The sequence below is a fragment of the Dromaius novaehollandiae genome, chromosome Z, assembly GCF_036370855.1.
Source record: "Dromaius novaehollandiae isolate bDroNov1 chromosome Z, bDroNov1.hap1, whole genome shotgun sequence".
NCBI lineage: Eukaryota > Metazoa > Chordata > Aves > Casuariiformes > Dromaiidae > Dromaius > Dromaius novaehollandiae.
Window position 1 is genome coordinate 50,545,375 of NC_088132.1, and position 22,966 is coordinate 50,568,340.

The following is a 22,966-nucleotide window of genomic DNA, read 5'->3' on the forward strand; positions in this document are numbered from 1 at the left end:
TTTTTCTAATAGTCTATGACTAATTGTGAAATTTACCATTTTGCCATGACTAATGTGTGAAATCTGTCATCTTTCTTCAGGATTTACATGAGGTCCTAATAAGAAGTACGGAAAATTGATAAGATGACATGAATACTAGGTCATATTATCTTTGCTCATTTATTTTAGGAAAGATATTTGTCATTAGATTTTATTAGAGCCACCATTGTACCAGTGATATCACCACTGGAATCTACCAGAAGTCTGCCTTACTAGTACAACCAAACATATCCTTGGCTATTTTTCAGAAATTAGATCAGTTAATGCAATACTATCATAAAAGAAACAATCAAATATGCTCTGGAAGGGGAAGACTACTGAGTACTTTTGTCTATTAATTGTCTAATAACAGAAGGCTAAGCCTTCGAGAACAGCAGACAATTTTACATAATCTAGTTAGGTATATCCATTTCACAGAAGGCACTCTTTACTTTTAAACGCCTGTGTCATACTGGAAATCCTTACAAAGTTGGAATCAAGTCCAGATCTGCATATATTTCTTATGAGCATGCACTGGATGGAGAAGTAAGGCAGGCAGTAAATTAAACAGAAAAACAACCCCCGAACTACCCGTCTGCTCAGAAACACTTTTTCTGTTTGTTGTGGTGATGGGTGGTATCCAAACCCAAAATTTTTTGGGTTTGAATCATAAAGACAAGGTTTCACTGACTTTGAAACACATTTCCATCTTGCTGTTTTAAGAGGGATAAAATCTCTCTCCTGATTTGGAGCCATCTGCATGGGGAGGATGCCAATTTACCTCTCCTGCCTTCTCTCCTCTTTTCCTCTTCTGATTGCTTTACAGCCTTCTATGCTAGGTCAGGAAATTTGGACTAATACTGTTATTACAGCTGTTTCTATCCATCAGGCTGTTGTTTCTCACTATGAAGAACAAATTTCTTCCTGATTCACTATGTCAGTGATAGACAGGTTGAGCTATTTCTAGCTGGGACAATAGGCACAAAAGCATAAGCTTAAGAAAAATAGCTGACTTTTTAAACATAATTTAGTCTTTGTTTACCGCAAGCTGAACTTTTCAGCAAGAAATAGGCTTTTTATCAGACCTGCAGTTTCTTCCCCGCAAAGGCCTTCAGTAGTACCTGAATTATATGTAACATCACATATTGCACCACTGTAAGTGATGAGAGATATTTCAATAAACACAGCAAGAATCACAAATGCAGCCTTAAGTTACTAAGCTGCTCTTGCGTGGGTTGAGACGGTAGACCATGACAGCAAAGTAAAGCAGGGAAGCTTTAGGGCTACATTATGCCATTCCTAGCAATGTATGTGTGGGCAGGGACCGTGGGGTAAAGGAACCAGACCTAATTAGCACTCAGCATAGCATCAACTTCCTTCAACAGACTGAGGTTAAGCCCCATTTTATTCTGTTGCATTGCTATTGATATGGTAAGTTATGAGGTCTTGAAGGACCTATGAAAATCCCTAAGTCACATTCATATGTGCTTTTGAAAATTCTGCTCAAAATTGACATATTTTCCAATTTAAAAGTTAAGGGACTGTATCAGCAAATTGTACCTTCAGAAGTTTTTATTCCAGTGGAATGTAGTTATCTGCAACATCTATGAAAAAGATGTCATATAGGTTTCTTTTTAAAAAACTGTATGTGTGTGCACGCGTGTATGTGTATATATATATATATATTTTACAAGATGGATCATTTTATCTAAGATTTTGGTATAACACTATATCAAAGGCATCTTCCAGGGACCCTGCCAAAGACATATTTTCTTTAAAGGAGACCAGATTTTGAGGCCTTAGCAGTAGTGATAGTGTTCTTACAGAGATATTAAGATAACATAATTCTACTTGCAGATACCTTACATCAGTAACCAGGAAAATGAAGAAAAATCCAGTTAGCTTTAACAGACTGATGAAAATGAAGGTAATTATGCCTCTGAACTATAATGAAAATGAGTGTTAAAGGACATAAAAAATTTCTGGATAGGAAAAGACTGCTTAGCTCAAAAAGTCTGCTGCTTTGTCACTACACCCTTTAGTGTCCTCCCCTTCCATAAAAATGTCTAGCTGTCTCTTACACTTATTTTTAATGCTTGCTGTAATGATCCAACTTGGCAACTTGCTTCATATACTTACAGCTATGGTATTATATTAAATAATTCTGCCTGAATTCCCAGCATTTACTGCTAAACTCCCAACATGTGGTCCTGGATTCACCTCAAAAACCTTATGCCACTTTATTTTGTTTTGTCTAATAAAACTACTCCTTCACCAGTTTGTGTCTGTATTATCAGCTCAGCATTTTATCCTCTCTGAAAAGACCATGTTTCTCATGATAAACTTTTCAGACACTTGTCACAATATTCTTAACATTGGAAATCATTTCAGTTGTCCCCCAAAGCATCAACTTCAAGATAAGGGGGAAAGATGACAAAACCTGATGTTTTATACAGTGACTGTCACTGATCTTAGAGTGACTCTACTTCTCTGCTGGTGACACCTCTTAGAGCTCTCTGTGCCTTTCAACACATCAGCCATGGACTCTGTGCTGATGAGCCCCAGATTCATTATTATTATTATTAAGTCTGTCTTAAATCCCTTGCTAGTCCTTATACTACACAATTCCTCTTTAACACGTGTATGAACCTTTAGCTCATTAAGCACAGATCATTGCACACTTATACACTAACCCTTCCTTCCCACTTCTTCACTGAATACTTGCTAAAGTTTAAGATTTTATATGCTGTCTTCCTATACATTTTAAACTCATATTTTTTCATTTATAACAATACTTCTCTGTGCAGACATTCCTTAAGGTATGGCCATTGGAACGATACCCTATGGCTCAATAGGTAGATAGATTGGTGCTAGAGAAAAATGAACAACAAATAATACAACAATTTTATGAGTGCATGGATAAACATGCAGCATCGCTTACTTCATTGGCTGAAACAAATAGTTTTAAAAAATCCTAGGGCTAGATTCATCGCTGTAACCAGCAAATTCAATTTTACTGATTTCAACTGTATTGCACTCAAAGGGGCTAGCACTGAATCTAGTCCCAAAGACAATTTCCGCTTGTCACTAGGAATCTAGGACCCTATGTTCTCCCTACCTAATACTTACTATCATTAAAGAGTACTACTAAGTCACACTTTCAAAAAAGTTATAATTAAGGGACCTCAGAGCTTTTTATTTGTAATTTCACACTCATATACATGTAATGTTCAGAGACTACCATAAAAATGCTACATAAGGATATGCATATATGAAGACCCTGCACATCTTCTCAACCCTACCTAATCAAAATAGCTTTCTATAGTATTTGCCTGGGATCACAGAATCTCTCTGCTGACAATTGTTGCCCATTCTCCAGAACTGTTCTTACATTACAGTGATTCTACCACTTGCTTACCCAAATTTCTCTGTTCTCAGCAAGTGCAACCATTTATTTCACAATCTACGTACCGATTTTATAATTTCTGATGAGCGATCCCTTCCTAGTTCAAAACGGAACTGGTTTTGAAGATCAGAATTTGAGAGTGATAAGATATTTTATTATATGCATAGGTTGCACACAACTCTACTGGAAGCTTTACAGAAATTTCAGAAAATATTCCTTTGTTTTTGTCTGACTTCCAGCAGAAATTTTAATTTTTCCTGATTAAAACACTAGCATTACAGGACAAACATATGTGCAGATTGCAGAGACAGCACTGCCTATGGCTAACATAGAAATAGGAAAGCTAGATTTACACTTTCTCAAGCATTAATTGGTATTCACTGGCATGAACATACCAATTCACCATCTTCAGTAGGTGTTTGCAGACTGTTCTCTGTTTACTTGGCTAGACTGTTGTCAGGTACCTGAAATAGCTTAATTACATCAAAACGCGTATTAATCCATAACTTCAGAGTCAGTTCTGTCTACTCTGGTAGAGTAAATTATAAAAATAAAAATAAAATTATATGAGCATTTTTCCTATAGGGAAACACACTACCTCATGGTCCCAATGACAGTCTTAAGCTCAAATACATCTTCACTGAGAAACAGGAATTCTTTGTATTTTTTTTTTTAATGCACAAAATAACATATATTCAATAAGGAATGTAGAAGAGTGATTAACAGAGAGAGCTGGCTGAGCTATAAAGCACAGCACTGGATTTCTCCTCAATATGGGTTTTAACGAATGACTCCTTGGGGCTCAGTCACTAACTCTCAGGTAGTGTTTAATTTTTGATATGTACATCATGGAAGCCTCAGTCTCTCTCTGATGATTAGTAAGTCTAGTAAGGTTCATAACTGTTGGTATTTAGATACAAAACACCATTCCTAAATAATTCAACCAAACAAAGCACCAATTGGATCATAATGTCAAGAGTTCTTCTGTTGACAAAGAAAGTCAATGATGCTGCAGATTTTCTGACACTTAGTGTGTTGATTGACATGATACTGTCATTATTTTACACCATATATTTTGAATTCTCTGGGAAACATAAAAGAGTATGCAAATATACTCCTTCATGCTTTACAGGATATAGCATTTATCCTCCTAATGCTCCAGCCAAAATCAGCACCTGGATGAAGAGCAGCTGGCTAAAGCTGAACTCAGGAAAATTAATGCCAGTTGGAAAAAGGAAGCTCTTAGAACTTGCCTCTTCAATCCATAATACCTGCCCCCAAACCCTTAAAATCCTAGTTATCATTTTCCCCCATTATCCAAAATCTGGCTCGTTCACAGGGCTCTTCATATATATACAGGATCGTTTCCTACTCCACTTTTACTAACAGTCCTATAAAATACACTAAGAATGGAATTACCCAGCTTCCTTAAGGAGTATTTTCTCTCATTGTGTGTGTATCTTCCATTAACATTAATGGGGCTTACACACCTACACTGAAAAGAAAATGTATCCTTTTATTGTTTAACTGCCATCTAAACTGTCACTGTCCTGTCATACAATTTCTCTTTCCAGACTAATTATTGCTAGTATTACCAGTGTCCTATTCTTAATTTAGTTTGTCTGTTCCTTTCTAACTGTTCTTTTCTTCTGTATTAAATCTCAGTCAATTTTCTGATTCAACAATACCTGCTACAGTAATTTTGTATCTATCCTTAAAAACACACAACTCCAACACAGGAGACTAATCACATAGTGCTTTCAGCTCTTGTACAGAACTCAGACTTTTATCGTCAATCTTATTTTCCTTTACCTTTTCTTATAATCTATAATGTTAATCTTTTTCCAAAGAGAGATGTTACTGAAATCATGTATTCTGTCAGTGCATCTAAGTTAACATTTGTAAAGAGTTAAAAACCAAATAAATCAATTAATCCTAGAAGCTCCTAAGCAATGCAGGATTAGTTTCACAAGGCTCTGCAATCTCCTGTGCAACAGTGAGACAAGCTGCACCAGTTTATACATTTTTTTCCTCAGTTGGGGTGGACTGCTTGTTTTTTCCCCACACACATTTTTGTTCAGTAGCCTACAGGCTCTATGATCATATAGGTTAATAAAGATATTAGGAGACTTTTCTAGGACTTAAGACATCCTGGGTAGCCTGCCTTGATTCTCCTCAGTAGCATGGTCAGAGATGTCATTGTGCCCAAGGTCTTTTCATCCCACTACAAAATGATTTTACTCTCTGAAAAAAAAGAACTCCATGATTGGATCTAGCAACAATGATACTGCTCCCTCCAAGAATGGCTCTTGATACCCATCTTGATCTGCTACACAGAAAGCACAAAAAATGTGGAGCAGTCACTCTCCTTCTCTGTTTCTCTTCAGCTTAAAGAAGAATTTCTGATCCTTATGTTTGTTCTCAATACCATAAATACAATAATAATTAAAAAAAAAGCTAACAAGCCATCAATGGATCCAAAAATTCTAAGCCTATAAATGAAATTATTTTTCTTTATGTACATGAGAAAACTTAAATAGTTGAAGGGTGCTTTATACCACTGTACAGACAGCATAAATATAGTTTATGGATAATAAAATTCCTAGATTGGACACAACTTGTTATGTAAGTTTGCATATACCTTAGTTTCCACCAAGTAAAATTAGTAACAATGATATCTATCTAATTCAAAAACACATAACTAAATATTAGCATAAGTATGCAGTCAGGATTTAGAACAGGAACCACCAAGCCAAAGAACCAAACTAGTCAGCAGGAGCTGTAACAAATTCTTTTTAATTTCTCCAAATTCCTTTCATAAACTGGCCTGCATCAACATAGCAAGTAATGTGGTACACTAGGAAAGGATCCATAATGTGAAACTCTTGGCACTGGGGATCCAAGGTGCACGATACATGTTTTGAGGGGACTAATTTACTTAAGACTAGCTTAGCCTGGACTGGGATCTAGTTTGGTCTTGTGGACTGAATGCCAATTAGCAATTGGAGTGGTTTACGTGTTCTCCTGGAGCACATTTTCCAGTTCAATCTACTGAAAAGAATCCAGTTCATGCCTCCAAGACCACTCCAGAAAGCAAATTCAAGTGCAATGAGTAGAGATAATTAGGGTATATGCCTCAAAAACACACTCTTGATGTAAAATAAGATGCTAACATAGACCTAAAGTTGTCTAGAAAGATTACTGAATCTCCATCCTCGTTCCCGATCAAAACTTGATTGGACAAGTCCCTGAGCAACCTGAACCCAGCTGGTTCCAATTTAAGAGCAGGCTTGGACCAGTTGATGTCCAGAGATGTTTTCCAATTTAAATTGTTCTATGATTCTTCGCATCCTTGAGAGCAGGCAGGTTTAAGATAGTGCTTTCATCTCATTATGATCTTTTTATACATTCAGCAGTGCAAGTACTCATATATAAGCTGTGTTTTGACTTAGATTCGTTGAAAATTATTGTCATTCAGTTTCATAGCTATAGAAATTTTGATTTAGGAAACCATTCAAAATGTACTAGTGAAATTTCCCTTCTATCCTTGTTTCTATATTACTACAGACACATTTTAATAAAAAAATATGAGGGGGAATTGAAAGGAAAATATTATCAACAGACCCCACTGACAATAAGTGGAAAAGACCCTTGGCTTCAGCTTATTTAAGGGGAACAAATCAATGCCCTTTTAAGCAACAGGACCAATTCAAATAGCTAACTGGAGCTATTTATTATAGCACAAAGATAAAATCTTGTGGAGCAAAGAGAGCTTGCAGATGGAACCCCAACTGGCAAAAATAGCACTTATTCTTCACCTGTAAACACATTTTCAGCAACAGTAAAAAATTTCAATGAACCATACCTGGTTACGTTGCAAAGCATGACCACCAAACGTACAACTACCACTGAAGGATGGCAGTGTGTGTATTCCTTGAAATGAACTCTTAAAATATGGTAATATGCATGAACTAACAGGTTGGTTAAGAACTTTACTACTTTGCAGAGTCCCAGGAAAATCACATTGCACAGTTTCCAGCTATGAGTGAAGTGACTCAATATATGTTTGTAAAAGCATGCAGCCATGGGTGTTGTCTCATGTAAGGGGTAAGAGGGTGCATTTTCATTCTACATCCTTTGTTCTTCCTCAGAGGGGGGAAAAATATGTCTAAATCATGGTATCATAGAGGACCATCTGATACTTTCCTTCCAAGGACTAAACAGGCATTACTTACAGTACTGTTTGCCATGAGAGAACAGAAAGCCAACCATGCAGACTAGCAAGCTGTTCTGACCTTCCGCTCTTTCGTCCCCAGTGAGGCATGTTTATTTTTAATACCCCTGCCTTTTTTTTTCTCCTCTCTTATTCACGCTAGAGAGCTACATAACACAACTAGCAGTAAACTGTCCATGATTCCCTATATTATATTCCCTTGGTAAGGGGCAACTAATGATTTTGACTTTTCAGATGTAGATTTGCCCTTAAATTATCACTTTTATAGTCTTAGTCCACACGACATCAATAACAGGAAACCAAAAAGAAAATAAAAATGAATAAAATAAAATAAAATAAAATAAAATAATAAATAAATAAATAAAATAATGAAGTATAAACACCTAACATCAAACAAGGCTGGGAAGAACAGATTATTTTCTAAGGAATCCATTAGGAATTTCACATGGCAACATTTTTTACATTTCACTTCCACGCTACTGAGAGAAATGTATAAGCAGTAAAACTTACAAAAACGTGCTGTAAATCTCACTCTGATTCACATTTTTCAGTTTGCGTTGGTCCAGAAAGTACTGCCCTTTCTCCTGCCCATACCCCATGCCCCAAAGCAACAGGTGGTCAGTTTTATTAAAGCAGTTCTGCTATAGAAGGGGATCACAAGCAGGATGCAGGAACCAGTACTGATGTCTAAGTCATCTTCTCATGTGAAATTGTAACTGCACGATTGCATGTAACATCATACGGGTATCTGGCGTAAGACACAGTGTAGGACTTAGAATGCCAAAGAGCCTCATGTGAAAATGAATGATTGCTAATCAGGGTACAGAGAAGAAGCAGCTGAAGAGCTCAGTTTGGACCAGAAGGCAGAACTGGAATGGGCTGAGAGAAGAAGCAACAACCCAACCTCGACCAGCACACTCCCTGGGGATGCCTCCTGGCATCAAACAGAGAGAAAAGCTGTTCTCTGCTTCTTAGCAAGACACTTATCTCACTGTGTGCGGAGATATGACTGGTGGGTTTTTTCTTGTCTAAGCAGGAGAGCTACTGAACAAGAACAACAGAGATTAAGAACAAGCTATTTCTCTAGAGGAACCTTGTGTGATTCTATTGATCATCTCTCTACATGCTCATTTCAGTGGTGGCAAAAAGATCACGGAAACTTGAAGCAAAAGCAAGTGCAGAGTGGATTCACTATCCTTTTGGACCATAATTTTTTTTCCCCATCTTCTCTCTCACACAGATGCTGATGTGCAACTACTTGAGCTGTGCACTGGGTTAGGATTCAACACACACTGTGAGCTTGCGAGGCTTTCACAGAAAGAGAGAGCAGAAAACTTGCATTTAGATTGGAGTTTTATCTCTAGCACCTAGTCTAGGTATTTCTAAACCTTTTAAATGCTAACTGTATGATCCAGGTAATGGGTCTTTCCTTCGGTGAGTTTCACGCTGAGATTTTGGAGGATGGAAGATAGACCAAATAGTGAAGTAAATCTCACTTTCTAAGATATATTAACCACCATTGAGAAATACCTTAGAAATAATCTTTGCTCAGTGCTACCAAGGACAAAGGGAGGAAAGAAGCTGTAGGGGGCATGAAGAGGACAGATTCAACAAGTTTTGAAATTTGCAGCAAGAAGGAAAACAAAAGAAAAAACCTACTAGTATCATTCTGTTGCTCTTTTATCTTTTCCTCCCTGTTCTATTATTTGATTAATGACAAATTGTGTAGATGACAAATAATTTTTCCTGCTTAACTGCCAACATTTTTATTTTTAAATATTCATAAATGCATTTAATGCTCATGTATGTGGGAGACATTAGCTAGAGCCAGACAAAGCTTAGGCAGGCATTGTGCAAGATTTTCCACATGGCTCTGCCAGAGCAACTAAATCTTTATCAGTTCTACTAATATTACAAGCATAGGCTCCTTTTGTTTTGCAGATACCACAAAAGCTGCACTGGTCTTGTAAAATATTTAGATAAAAACAGCAACAACAAAATTCACTAACGTACAAACACAGTGCTTCAGGCCAGGCAGACAGAGCTGGATTGGTGTCTGAGAGTTGTTCCTCACTGAATTACTAGCCTCTTGTAGTCAGATTGTGGTCAGTCCCTGTGTACTTATGAAAGGTAAACAGAGCTGGAAGAAATCTGCAACTGCCTTCCTTCCTGCATCTCTACAACATCGAAGAGCTGCAGCTTCTTGCTCCAGAATGAATGTATCCGAGTGCATCCCCCCAGGGAGATTAACTTGCTTAGACCCCCTTCAAAGACAACATAAGGATGAAACAAATCAGGATTTCAACTATCCTCCAGTGACAGCCAAAACTCCTATCTGCACATGGGAGCAACCGCTAAAAGATCATTTCAGCCGGGCTGCCCAGGGTGAGTGGCAACACTGCTGCTTCTACCTGGGACACTGTCTACAAAATATGACTCAGATATGAACCAAACGTATAGTGCTTTTCTGCCACAGAGGACTATTAAGATTTCACACAGTATCTGCTGTTTGGCTTGTCTCTTCTTTGTATTTACACAGAGCTACCAGAAAGTCTCTTCACATGTGCCTTAGAAGCCGACTCATAAAAATCCTGCCTGATGTTAGGAATCTCTAATGGCTGGGAGAGCATCTAAGAATCGAAGACCAGTATCATCCCATTAGTGATATTTTAAGTGACTAATCTTTTCAGCAGAAAAGATTAGAGCCTTGAATCAGATACAAAGACATACTATGAGTAGAAGAATCAGATGGTTGGTAATGTGAGGGGAAAGGGATGAAAGAGGAGAGAGTGTGTGAAAGAAAGATTGAAACTAGAATAACTTTACATTCTATGAAGCTTTATCTGCCTCACACTTGGCAGCTATTTATATATTTCCCTGTATTTTCTGAATTCATTAATGATTGAGGAAGAAACCAAAGAAATATAATACATAACATTAAACAGACTATATAGCCAAGTCAGTCTCGCCATTGCACAACTAAAGAAAAATAAATGCAACAAGCCCTGAGCAGTGGCTAAATCAAAGACTGCACACCTGGCTCCCATTCATTATGAGTTTACAACTGAAAACAAAGTCTTGACTTTTACAGCTGAAAATTTTGTGACTCATCCCAGCAGCTCATAACAACACTCCCCCATCCTGACCAACCTGACAGCAACTGTGCTAAGAACAAAAACAACCTGAAAAGATCAATATAATGAGCTTTTCTTTTAGGTGTCTCCCCCTCCTGGCTTCTGTACTCAATGCCAACGTTTTAAACAAAAATAAACATAAAATAGAAAATATGACAGCAACAAAACTGTCGAGCTGCTTCCATCCACCCACACACATGTAGTGATAAAACCAAAATATGACAGAAATATTTACTCTTGGCAGGGCAATGTAGCTTTCTCATCCTGAGGTATCACAGTCCCACAAAACATTTTGCCTGTTAGCAATACTCTCCCCCCACCCCTTTGAGCTTTTTAAATAAATCAGTTGAGGGTTCAGTTGTGCTACTGAGGTACAGCCATTTCTTTGCTGGGTAAGAAGAGCCTGATTCTCCTCAGGTGAATACCAAAAGGCTTTCCCAGGGAGAAGGGGGAGGCTCAGAGCCAATCAGGACCTGGAACTCTAGTTCTGTGGGAAAGTCTGAAACATTAAAGCAGAATAAAATTTAAAAATTTCAAGCATTCCCAGGGAACAAGGATAATGAAATCTCAGCTGGGAATATAAGGGGAGGGAGGGGGTAAAAAGTCAAAAAAAAAGAATCAAAAAAAGTAAAAAAAAAAAAACCACCAAAAAACAAAATAAAACAAAAACCCCAAACCCAGCAAACCACCCCATCGCTGCAATTTTTCAGAAGAAACTGATGAGGCACCCCATGCTGCCCAGAGACCTGGTATCCCTGCTCCGAGGCCCTTTGCCATACAACTGGGTGCTTGGCAACATCCGAAGCCAGGGCTCTTGCAAGCTCCTAGCATCTGCAGCAGGGAGCCTGGAAGCTCTGGGAGCCCTGACGGGAGCTGGGTCTCCCAGGGCTGCCAGGCAAGCTGTTGGGGAGGTGGGTGAGCTGGCAGGGAGCTTGTCGGGTTTCTGTCAGAAAATATGGCAAAATCGACATGTTTCCAAAGAACATTTAAATTTCGTCAAAACAGCACTTTCCAGCACAATGATTTTCCATCATGAAATTTCTGTCTCCACACTTGTTAGCGTTACCATGCTGTTTTCTTTTCTGTAGCTGACCAGCCTTGTCTTTTTGTAGCCCCCCCAACCTCCCACTGTTTTGAGGCAGTCTGTCACAGAAGATAGTGAGGAAACACCCCCTCCTCTGTGCCACGCAGAAAGTGACGCTCCTCCTTCCCTCACAAGCCACCCTACTCAATCACCAGATGTAAACCTGAAATTAGCATCTGTACACCAACACCCAATAAAAAGCAAACAGTTACGTTATCAAGCTATTACCTAAGTCAATTTTACTGTGAATTTTGCCAAAGATACCAAAAAAACCCAGAGAAAACTATTCATGAGAGATTTGCCAAGAAGGAAAAAAATACTGTTGCATGATGCTAGTTGCAATTGTAGTAATGCAAAATAAGGTGTTTATTGAAATAACAGTATTCATATAAAGAAGTAAGCGATAGCTCCCCATCACTCTCACATTGACTTACAGCAGTCATTTGTGGCATTCCCCGCTACAGGATATTGTTATGGCAAATACTGATTTTTAAAGGATTCTTTCTATGAAAAGTATCATTAGAATAAAATTACAAGGACTACCAATATTCATGCTTATGACAGGCAGACTACCTGCTGAAGCAGAGAATATATTTCAAAACATAATAGAAAAATCCCAAACTGCAAACATTTGCTGTGTTACAACACTATTCGAGATTTTATTTCCTTCCAATGTATCAGGTACTGACCATCATTATGACATAGCAAATTACACATTTTTAGAAAAGCCACAAATTGCTGAGCCTTTCCCTAATCTATAAGGCCGTTTCCAGGTTTTCTGTTTCTCCAGCATTTGCAAACAGACATCTTCCAATATAGGATCTCTTGCTGTAAGAATGATAGTAGACATTTACCTCTCAATATTATTACTCTAGTAGAACTCTAATATAGATGCAGTTATACCAACAAGATGTTGCTTCAGCAGAGAAAAATTAGTTTATTTGGGAGCACATACAAACTTTACAGCAAAGGCACATTTTTGCAATTAAAGATGATACATTGGTACTATCTGCAAATATTATTTTTTTTACAAACTTAATTTTGTCTCCATTAACCTGCTATATAATTATAAATCTATAATTGGCCTGATCTTAAAACAATTTAGATTCAAAAGTGATTAGCAGAGACAAGGTAAGACACCTACAGAATTTTATTTGAATGGTCACAAAATTTTCTTTTAATGTCCAGTGTCTTTGTTGAATTGTATTAATCCCATGAACCAGGCTTCCTCTAGGACAGCAAGAAAGTATTTGGCAACCTTTTTTGGCACTACAGACTACCATAATCTGAGATATGCCTGAAACTGAAATATTCTGGAGTTCCCATAGCATTGAACCCTCTGTGCCATACATAAATGTCCAATCAGGAGAAAGGAAATTTTTACCTTAGGTCAGATCAGAACATCACTGAGTCCCTCCTAATTTCTCCTGTCTATGGCATGTTATTACCAAAACACTTGCCTTTTACTCCAGATTGAAAGGCAGTCAATGAGAGCTGGAGACTGGTCCACAGCACACAGTGAAGTTGGACCTTTCTATATTAGAAATTAACTGCAGACTTGATACCATTCGTAAGGTAATCTCTTCAATTCAACTGAGTTCCTATAGCTGTATAAATATACTGATATACTACTTTAAATAAAGACTAAACACTACAAACACTCATCTGAAAGAGGCCCACCTGGGGGATAATACAGCTTCACCATTTATACATATAAGACATGCACAGATCAGGGCAGAAAGAAAAGAAACTCCAGCTGTGCACATTTAGTATACAACTTGTTTTAAAGGTATCTGAGTAATAAGCACAGGAGGAAACCAAAAGTACTGGCACTCAGGTATAAAGTGGGCCAGAATTGGCTTCTATTCAACATTCCCACACTAACCTGTTCGCGGTTTTGCCTCTGTGTTTTATTACTTTGCTGGACTGCTTCATCATGGGACAAATGTTAAATTCTCTCTCACACAAGATAATCTGGTTATGGACAATCTGGTTATTGAATGTCCTCGATGAAGAACAATCTTGTTAATAGCTTGCCTGCTCAAAGATGTGTCACTTCAAATTCATCTTGTATCTGGATCTCAGCTACATAGAAATGCTCTCATCTGCAGTTCCCCTTCCTTAGACTGATGATGGTTGCTCTGCTTTGGAGTCAAATGTCTCACGAAAGACTTACTCAGCTGGTGGAATTTATTTCACATAAAAATAGTTATATAGAAGTTTTATCTAAATGACCATCATCTTTCTTTCTATAAAGCTCATAGTTGCCATTTTTGCAATTTTCCTTGAACACTGTAATCCATTAAATTTTGACTGAAGTGAAAACAGGTCAAAAACATTTTCTACAGATCCACGTAAGCAGAGAAAATGATGTGAATATACCACCTCCAAGGCATCAGCTCCCTTTTCCAGATGCTGGGGAGGCCTGTGCACATAGTTCAAGGTCAATGAAAACTCTAGCAAGCTGATCTACCCACCCTTGCACAACTCATTTCCTTCAACCAATACATGGACTTCTGTGACCACTTGCTCAACTTGATCAGGGAATTATTCTGTCTGAAAACAAAGTTATAATAATAATAATAAAATAATAGCCAGTTTAATCCATGTTATTTCTCCAGTCCAGGTCATTATGAGATTGCAAAATATCTATGTAAGAACCCACGTGGCATGGGGATGGGAATGAGGAGCAAGGTGGGGACAGGCTTGCTTTTTTGGCTGTGTGATGGCTTTCATTGGCTCAAAGGGTTCACACTGTTGCCTCATTCAGCATCCAGTAAATGCATGACCATTTTCTCAGAAAGAATTTCCAACCGTAGAGTTCAGAAATTAATTTCAAATGAAATAAAAGGCCCACCTCTAAATATATCCAGCTCATAGAATTTTTGTCTTAGCATTCAATAATTATCAAGTAAATATTCTATTCTTATTCTGGGAACCCATAAATAAGGGATTTATCGACAGATCCGATTTTTCATTTGGTGAGAAATACCAGCAGAAGGATGCCTGCAGGTGTCCATGGAAGCATGAGGGTTAAGATGAAACAGAGATATCATTCATGATTACTTAGCATAGCTTAGCCAAATAGATTTAGCAAATAAATATAATTTAATATTGCTTCTACTATGCAGTGGAATGCCAAGTTCTATTTATTACAAGAGGATATCACTTACTCTTTTAAAGGCTTCAAGTGAGTAAACAAACTCCACTGTAATTTCCTGAATATGGACTGGAAATCTGCTAAAGGAAGTCTTCACAAAAAAATATTTGCTTCAGATCAGTCCAAAAATATTTTGACTCCTCTTGACATTTTGGTACTTTTAGTTCTAATTTTGATCTGAACTAAGAATAGCACATACAAAACCTCATATGTCGGGGGCGGGGGGGGAAGGCAAATAAAATAACAACCCAGTATTTCCAATTACTTACATTTTTTAACTTAGGCAAATGTTAAGGAAATATGAACTCTATCAAGGTTAGTGTGCGCATTAGCTGCTATTAAAAAAAGCAGCTTTGTAAATGACATCCTACTTAAGAAATCCCTCAGAGTTATGATAATAAAATACTTCTCAGGACTTTGTTTTACAGAAGGAAGATAGGGCATGTTAACACCCTCTCTGATCTGTGCATAATCAATGAAATAATTAATCAAATCTAGAACCTTTAATAGGATTATGTAGCCACCAGCTATGTAACTTGACTTTTAGATTCAGTTTGCTAGGCTGACTGGTAGAAAAACATTTGTTTTATTTACAAAGTACCCAGTTGAGAAAGAAATCACTGAGACACAACAAACATGAAACGTCATGGTATCTTTATAGTCACTTTTCAGAATATATTTTGTGTTGTACAAAAGAATTGTACTTTGCCATATTACATCCATATATTAATCAGCTGAACCACTTGTTATGTCTTCCCTTCTGTATTTCAAACACCTTGGCAATGCAGAACAGATTTATGAATCTTAAAAGTAGTAAAGTAAAAAGAGAGAGAAAAACAAAAACAAACAACCTATGTTTACAGTGCCTAAAATGGAAAGGCCTGTATGTATTCATATACAAACAAAATTAGAAGTTACTGTTCTGAAAAAGAAATGCTTGAAAAACACAATGGTTTAAGGCTTTGCAGAACATATCATTGTACTCAGTGTAGGAGGTGAAGACAAGAGGCAATTTATTCTGCAGCTGGTTTAGAAATAAACACAGCAACGGAAGATAAGGAGTGAAAGGGATAAATCCTCCTGTAGCAAACTTGATGGACAGACAGGCTGCCATTAACAATGCTGTTGCCTTTGTAAGTACAGAGTGATGTGGAGATACCCTGGCATTTATATGGTAGACATGGTCCTTAAAGATTTTACACCTCCAATTCCTTAGAATTATCAGCTATCTCCAGCCTGTCAGTCATCCTGGCAATCTTAGATTTCTAGCTTGCAGGCCAGGCAGATTATTGACAAAGCAATCCAGGGTGATATAATACACCCTGACAAACAACAGTGAGGGGGATTGTGTTTACCACTTTCACTGCACCAATTCGGCCAAATTAATTCTTAACAGTGAAAGTAAACTTTCTCTTGATAAGCATTCGCTCCCTTTGCACTATTGTTTTGCTGTACTACGCTAGCAGAGTAGCGATACGTTCTGATGCCTCTAATTTAACCTGTTTGCCACTAATAGAAGGGAGAAGAACATTTCTCGTACAACACCAAGTTAGCCAACTGCTACAGCTAAAAAAAAAAAAATAAAATAATGCTGGACTACAATAACGTTAAACCTCTAGCTTAACAAAACAAAAACCCAAGAAAATTTCAAATTCAGGCTTGCTTCTCTGTCATCCCCTTGTATACCTCTGCTGGGATTGTAGCACACACAATACAAACTCCAAGATCACATACCATTCAGAGACAGAAACACACTGGTGAACACACACAAAACAAAATTGGCTCTGAGCTGCCAATATTTTTTGCCATGCTTTTGCCTAAAAGCAGTTTTTAGCTTTCAGGTGATAAACTCTGGAGATGGAAAGAAAAAAAAAAAAAGAAAGGAAAAAAAGGTCTTAGAAAGCTGACAGACCCTTAGCAATAGGGATGACTCTATACACTGCTAAGCTCTGAACTAATTACTTGGACTAGTTTCATAAAAAAGATTACTTTATGCATTCAGGATGAAATACTCACTAGCGTAGTGCCCAGCATTTCAATAAACTCACTTGCAATTCATGTAAAAAGTGATGTCATAACTGTGAGAAAACATCACATTTTGCTTACTTAATAATTTTGATAAATCTCTTGGTGTCAGTTTTATCAGACCCCACTTTTAATCTGGAAATAACTTATGTGCAAGGAGTTCAGTCACTTGTGTGAGATGATGTTAATTGTAAAACAGAAGTCACGATCCAAATTCCCACAATCTTCAGAGGAAGAAAGTGTTAGACAGAGGCTTCATTCTGGAAACAGGGGGAAAGAGCTAATCTCATCTGGAGGAAAAGCCCCTAGGGCACAGAAGCACTCGGGTTGGATTTGCTTCAGCTCCGCCTCTGGGCAGTACCTCAGAAGAAGCCTTGCAGCCCTTCTCAGACAGTCTTATCCCATCAGACAGGAATCACAGCCATTTTTCTGACACTAAAATACACACTTGATTGGGATGCTACGGAAAATGTTTTAAAACATCACCGATACTTAAAAACTATGTTAAGTAACACATACATATTCATGATTAGAGCAACTACCCACATGGCACCTAAGCAATTTCTGCACAGTTGAGTGTTGCTCACTAGCTAGAGCTTGATGGCAAGGAAGATTTCTGATCCTGTCCTTTAACACAGCTATAGTACACAGCTTTGGTCATTTTACACTTCTTCAAACCTTAATATCACTCTTATTTTGAGGAGTCGAAGACTTTTAATATTATAACACAGCAAAACTGTTCAAAAATATTTTTATAAGAAGTACATTAGAAAGCCATGAAAATTGACTGAATACAGAAAAAGCTGTTTCCTTCCGTTTACATTTCTTATATCACATTAGGAAAAAAATCTGAAATAAGGAAAAGAAATCTTATATTATCTGAAAGACAACTCCACAATTCTGGCTGCCTGCCAAAATTCTGATCTCCCGTTACCATCCAAGATAGAAACACAGACTCTGCTCACATACAGAATGTTTTGGGGTTCGTTCCCCTTTCCCCACCCCCAAATGGTCAGGGACCAGTCTATTATTTTAAGCAAGGTTTTCTCCTTTTTAAAATACTTAGTCAAATACTCCAATCATTTTCAGCCCAAAGTGATCTTCCCTATTTCCAAGTCTCAAACATAATAATTCTTTTAGCTCTACCTCGTTGATTGGCTTCCAGTGAGTTCACTCATTCTTTAGTTGATGGTTTTATTTTGCGGGGGTGAAGCTTCTCACCTTCCTCCACTGAAATTCCTTTCCATCCTTTCCATGGTTTTAAATATTAATTTATTGGCTTGCTGTAGCTTGCCACTTGATATTATTCTGCTAATAAACTTATTTTGCTAATAGCCTTTTAATATGACTACAATTATAGAATTAAAAAAATGCACAAGGCACTTGGAAGCCAAAGCCACTGTAAATCACTCAGTCACTAAGACACAGACTTCTCAGTCAATTCTGAGAACTGGACTTGGCTTGACATTTATGTATAACAATTTTATTAGAGATAATGATATTTCCAACTGAACACATTACACCAGTACAATCCTAAGGTATGTGCAGTTAAAGAGTTTGAAAGGTATTATATTACTGATATCTTTTTGATACATAAGAACAAGTAATGCTACTATTGGCCTATATATTTTGGGAAAACAGAGGTGGAGTTACCTAAAGCAGCACAGCTTACCTGTGGAGTCTTCTAAATCAGCCAGCCGGTTTTGAAAGTTCTCTCCTGCCTTATTAATTACATGCAGTCGTATCAATTAAACACAGAAAAATAACATTCATGAACATGTTGCAGTATGCCATGATTGCCAGGAAATTATCATTTGATGACTCCTATCTAATCTGACTTAAACATTAATTGTAGCAGGCCAGCACATTTGAGGCAAGCAAAATTTCATCGTTTTAATACATAATTTTAATATACAAGGATAGACACAAAACCCACACATTTTGAAACTGGAGCATTTCAACATTTTGTTTATGTTCTGTGAAGTGAAAATAAGGGAGCATTAATGTGATATCATAGCAGTGGGTGTAGAAAACATTATTCTGTGCTACATTAAAATACGATTAAAAAGAAAACAACTCAATGACATCACCATTCTGTAAAGTTAGAATACGTTTAAGTCTTTAAAAATTCTGTCTCCTCACGAACAGTATTTACTATGGGTTTTGACCTCTGAAGAATCCTCAGTTACACAGGGCAAATACTGCGAGATGATGAAAAATTCTACAAATTACAACAAAGGAGATACAGCTTCAGCTATACTGTGGATGCTGACAGAAAGCAAAACTGCCTGAATTACAACAATCATAATTTGTAATTTTAATTATTTATACGGAGATGACGGCTGAGTTTCCAAAAATCTTTCTATTAAGAATTCACAGTATAAATCTCTCTGATATACTGTATTGCTACTTCATCTTTGCTGCCAACTGCGCTGGAATGCATAAAGCCCCTCATTAGTTCACGCCTCCGCTTACAAGGATTGCTTTAACAAAGGGATCTAGCATGTGCTAATGACTCTTAGAATTAAGATATGACTGTGGCAAAACAATAAATACCTCCATCTTATCAAAATGATTTGGTAACAACAGTGCAGAGCTGCTTTGTATTCGCTTTTCTCCACACACATTTCAGTTCAGGCAGAAAACCAGGGACGCACTCCAGAGAAACACATAATGAGGTCAGATGGAAAACCTTGTCTTGTTTCAGATATGAATTCAATCCATCCTTTCTTGCATGTGAGACAATATACACAGAAGAAAACGCTGCTGACGTTTTAACTTCACTGACACCGAAAATGTTCTTCCCTTCTTGGTGCTTTTAATCTTCATTTGAAATATTATATATGGGATTACTGGAGACTGCTGTAAAATCAGATTTTATTTACTCATTTAACCTCTGCTTTTCATCCGATGCTCGCTCCATGCCACTGCTCAAAATTCTTTCGATAATTTTGTCAGTTAATTCACATCTAGCAAAGTGCAGAAAAATGTGCTAGATGAAAGGTTGTCACCTTTTCTATTACTGTACTAAACTCCTGGGGGGGTCTGTAGATTTTACAGGGAAAAAGGTGGGGGAAGGGTTAGAAAACTCTGGAAAAGAATACTGGTCTTACAGTGAAAAGCCGGGAGAACTGGAGTTCACCTGTCACAAGCAGGTACTTTGGTTCAAAACTATTCCCTAGAGCCATGCTTTGCTATTGAGCATAAGTCAGAACAATGTGTCAAGACTTAGAGCACAGCTCTTCAATGTCTAACACAACTATTAGAGAAAGAGCTAAAAAAAATTCAGTTGTCAGCATAATTTGAGTTTAAAATGATTTTAAAGGAATGTTTAATTCCTAATCAGCCTATTCAGTGCATTATAATGTACATTTATATCCAGCAGCAAAAGAACCCAGCATAACCTTTTTATGTAGCATACCTTGTATGCTATGTAACTGCCCATGGAAAACAACAAGGATAACTAAATTAGCTATAGCCTTTAACAAGCACAGGTCACATCGGAGAAAGCGCTGTATTAAAAAAAAAAAAAGATTGCACTGCACTTCACCACTCGCCTAACCCTACTCCCGCTGAAATGTGCTTTGGCTCTGCCTGTAAAGAGATGGATCAAGTCTTATTAAGATTACACACCTCTCTCTTGGCTCTTTTATGGCCTCTGTTCTAGTAACATTTAGGTGACTCATATTATGTTGAATATATACTTTGTTTTGCATATGGTTAGTTATGGTACAAGAAATTACGTTACATGTCAACATCAGATTTTGCAGAGTAGGAAAGAATAGGAGGTTTCTGTGCCATGTCCCACACCGGCACCCTACCCGGAGTGCTGTTCCTCTCTCGTTACGGGGACAAAACTATCCAAGTTTCTCAAACAAAAACAACGCAGTGTTAAATAGTAGAAAAAAGAACATGGGCAATGGAAGACACGGCATAAACATAAATTGCCACAGCTTTCTTAATATTTGTGAATCATTTATATATCTTTGCTACAAGAAGCTATAAAAGTAAAGGGAAACATAATACTTTGAGTCCTATCATCTTTGAACTGGGAAACACTATTCAGGTCAAGGGCTGAATGTCACTGCCCATGATTTTCACAGAGGTTTTACCCTGACTCTGCAGATCTACCAATTACAGGTGTTTTCAGGACTTCTCTGAACTTTCCCAACTAGAGTCTTTGCAAGGAGACTTAACTGTGAGAGCCAGAGCCTGAACTGGTCTAAATTGAGACAGTGCCCTTGAACTTAAGTAAAGGTGAGTAGAAATGAAATGCTTTAGAAGTGTTGGTCCTGGAGATTCCAGATATTATCAAGTTTTATGGGGTATTAACATTCGCATCCCAGTTTTCACCTTCTTTTCTCTAACTGGATATGAAAACATATGATATAAGCAAGAACTGGCACTAACCTAGGACTCTTCATAGCACAAATAGTTTTTAAGTTAAACAAAGCATTAAAAAAAAAAAAAATTCCAGATCTAATAGAAAAGCTGCTATTACCACAGAAAATACCACACTGACAGCATTTGTACAGAAAAATAAAAACAAACCACACTAATTTTCAGACCCTATAACATTTATCATGCTAGAGAGAATAATTCTTGGAAGAAAAGAGGTTTGCCTGTCACCCTATCAAAACCCAAATGTGAATTACTATATTTAAAAAACAAGTTGGAAATGTACCACCCGATTGGACACAATATGACATCGAAATAACTTCTCTTTGAAATGTCATCCTCTACTTTGTAATTTTTATAAGAGAATTAAAAATTAGCTTCTGGTAAATAAGCAAAAGACAAATATTCAGTTTTCATCCCAAGAATAGTGGAAAGGTATGAAAAGGCAGGGTGAATAGGAAAAGAGCCAGCAATCATATCATCCGCCAACCACAATGATGTTACTTCATGAATCCATAAATTTGCAAGTGAAAATTGTACAGTTTTTTCTTGAATTTCACAGCTGTGCATTTGCAGCTTAAAAATATGTAACTTTCTTTTCTTTTCTTTCTTTCTTTCTTTTTTTTTTTTAAATTGTGCGCCAGTGTTTGTGGTTGTCAGCTAGATGTTCAGTTACTGCAGGAAAAAAAAAATTGAGTGGCAGAGCCCACATCAAGAGAGTCTCATCTGGTTGCTGAGCTGCAGATCACAGCCCAGCTGATTAAGTTGTCTGTTAAATGATGGAGCAAAAGTGTTTTGATTATTAAATGGTGTAAACTGATCAAAGCAGTGCAAGACAAACCTTTTTGGCACAAGCTAACATGCCTTTCTCAATGAGCAGAAAAGTTCTTCAGTCACAAAATGCAAACTCCTCAGCAAAACAGAATTAACTCTTTGTTTACTGAAAAATGAAAATATCTTAAGGATTTATTTTGAACTACAGATATCTATTCTCTATATGAAAAAAGAAAACACTAGCCTCACTGATTCAAGAGATCAAAATCAAGTACAGAGTCCATGATAGACAATGCTTTTATAGTGCCAGAACAGAAATAAAAGTCCACTTTTCAGATGGAAGCAACCTCTTGTTTTCTCCACTTGCACCATTAACAAAGATCAACATGGGATAATAGGACAAGTTTTTCATCTGTGAATTTCAGTCTTGCAAAAAATCTCTTTTTCTCCCCTCAAACTACTAACTTTATACCTTTAAATATGTTTGCAAAAATAAAAATCTATTTGATTTACAATTTTCTGAAGGTCTTTGCAGTTTAGGTGGCTTGTGAAGACAGAGTACTCAACATTTTGCAGGATACTCTCAGAGTTTTGAAGGTTACAGACATACTATTCTAGAATACATGTATGTACATACAGAAAGGCACTAAAAATTCACATCAGATAAAGAAAAAGCATCACATACCCCAGCACTTTATATTAGGGGAAGTGAGATCAAATCATTCAGCTGAAA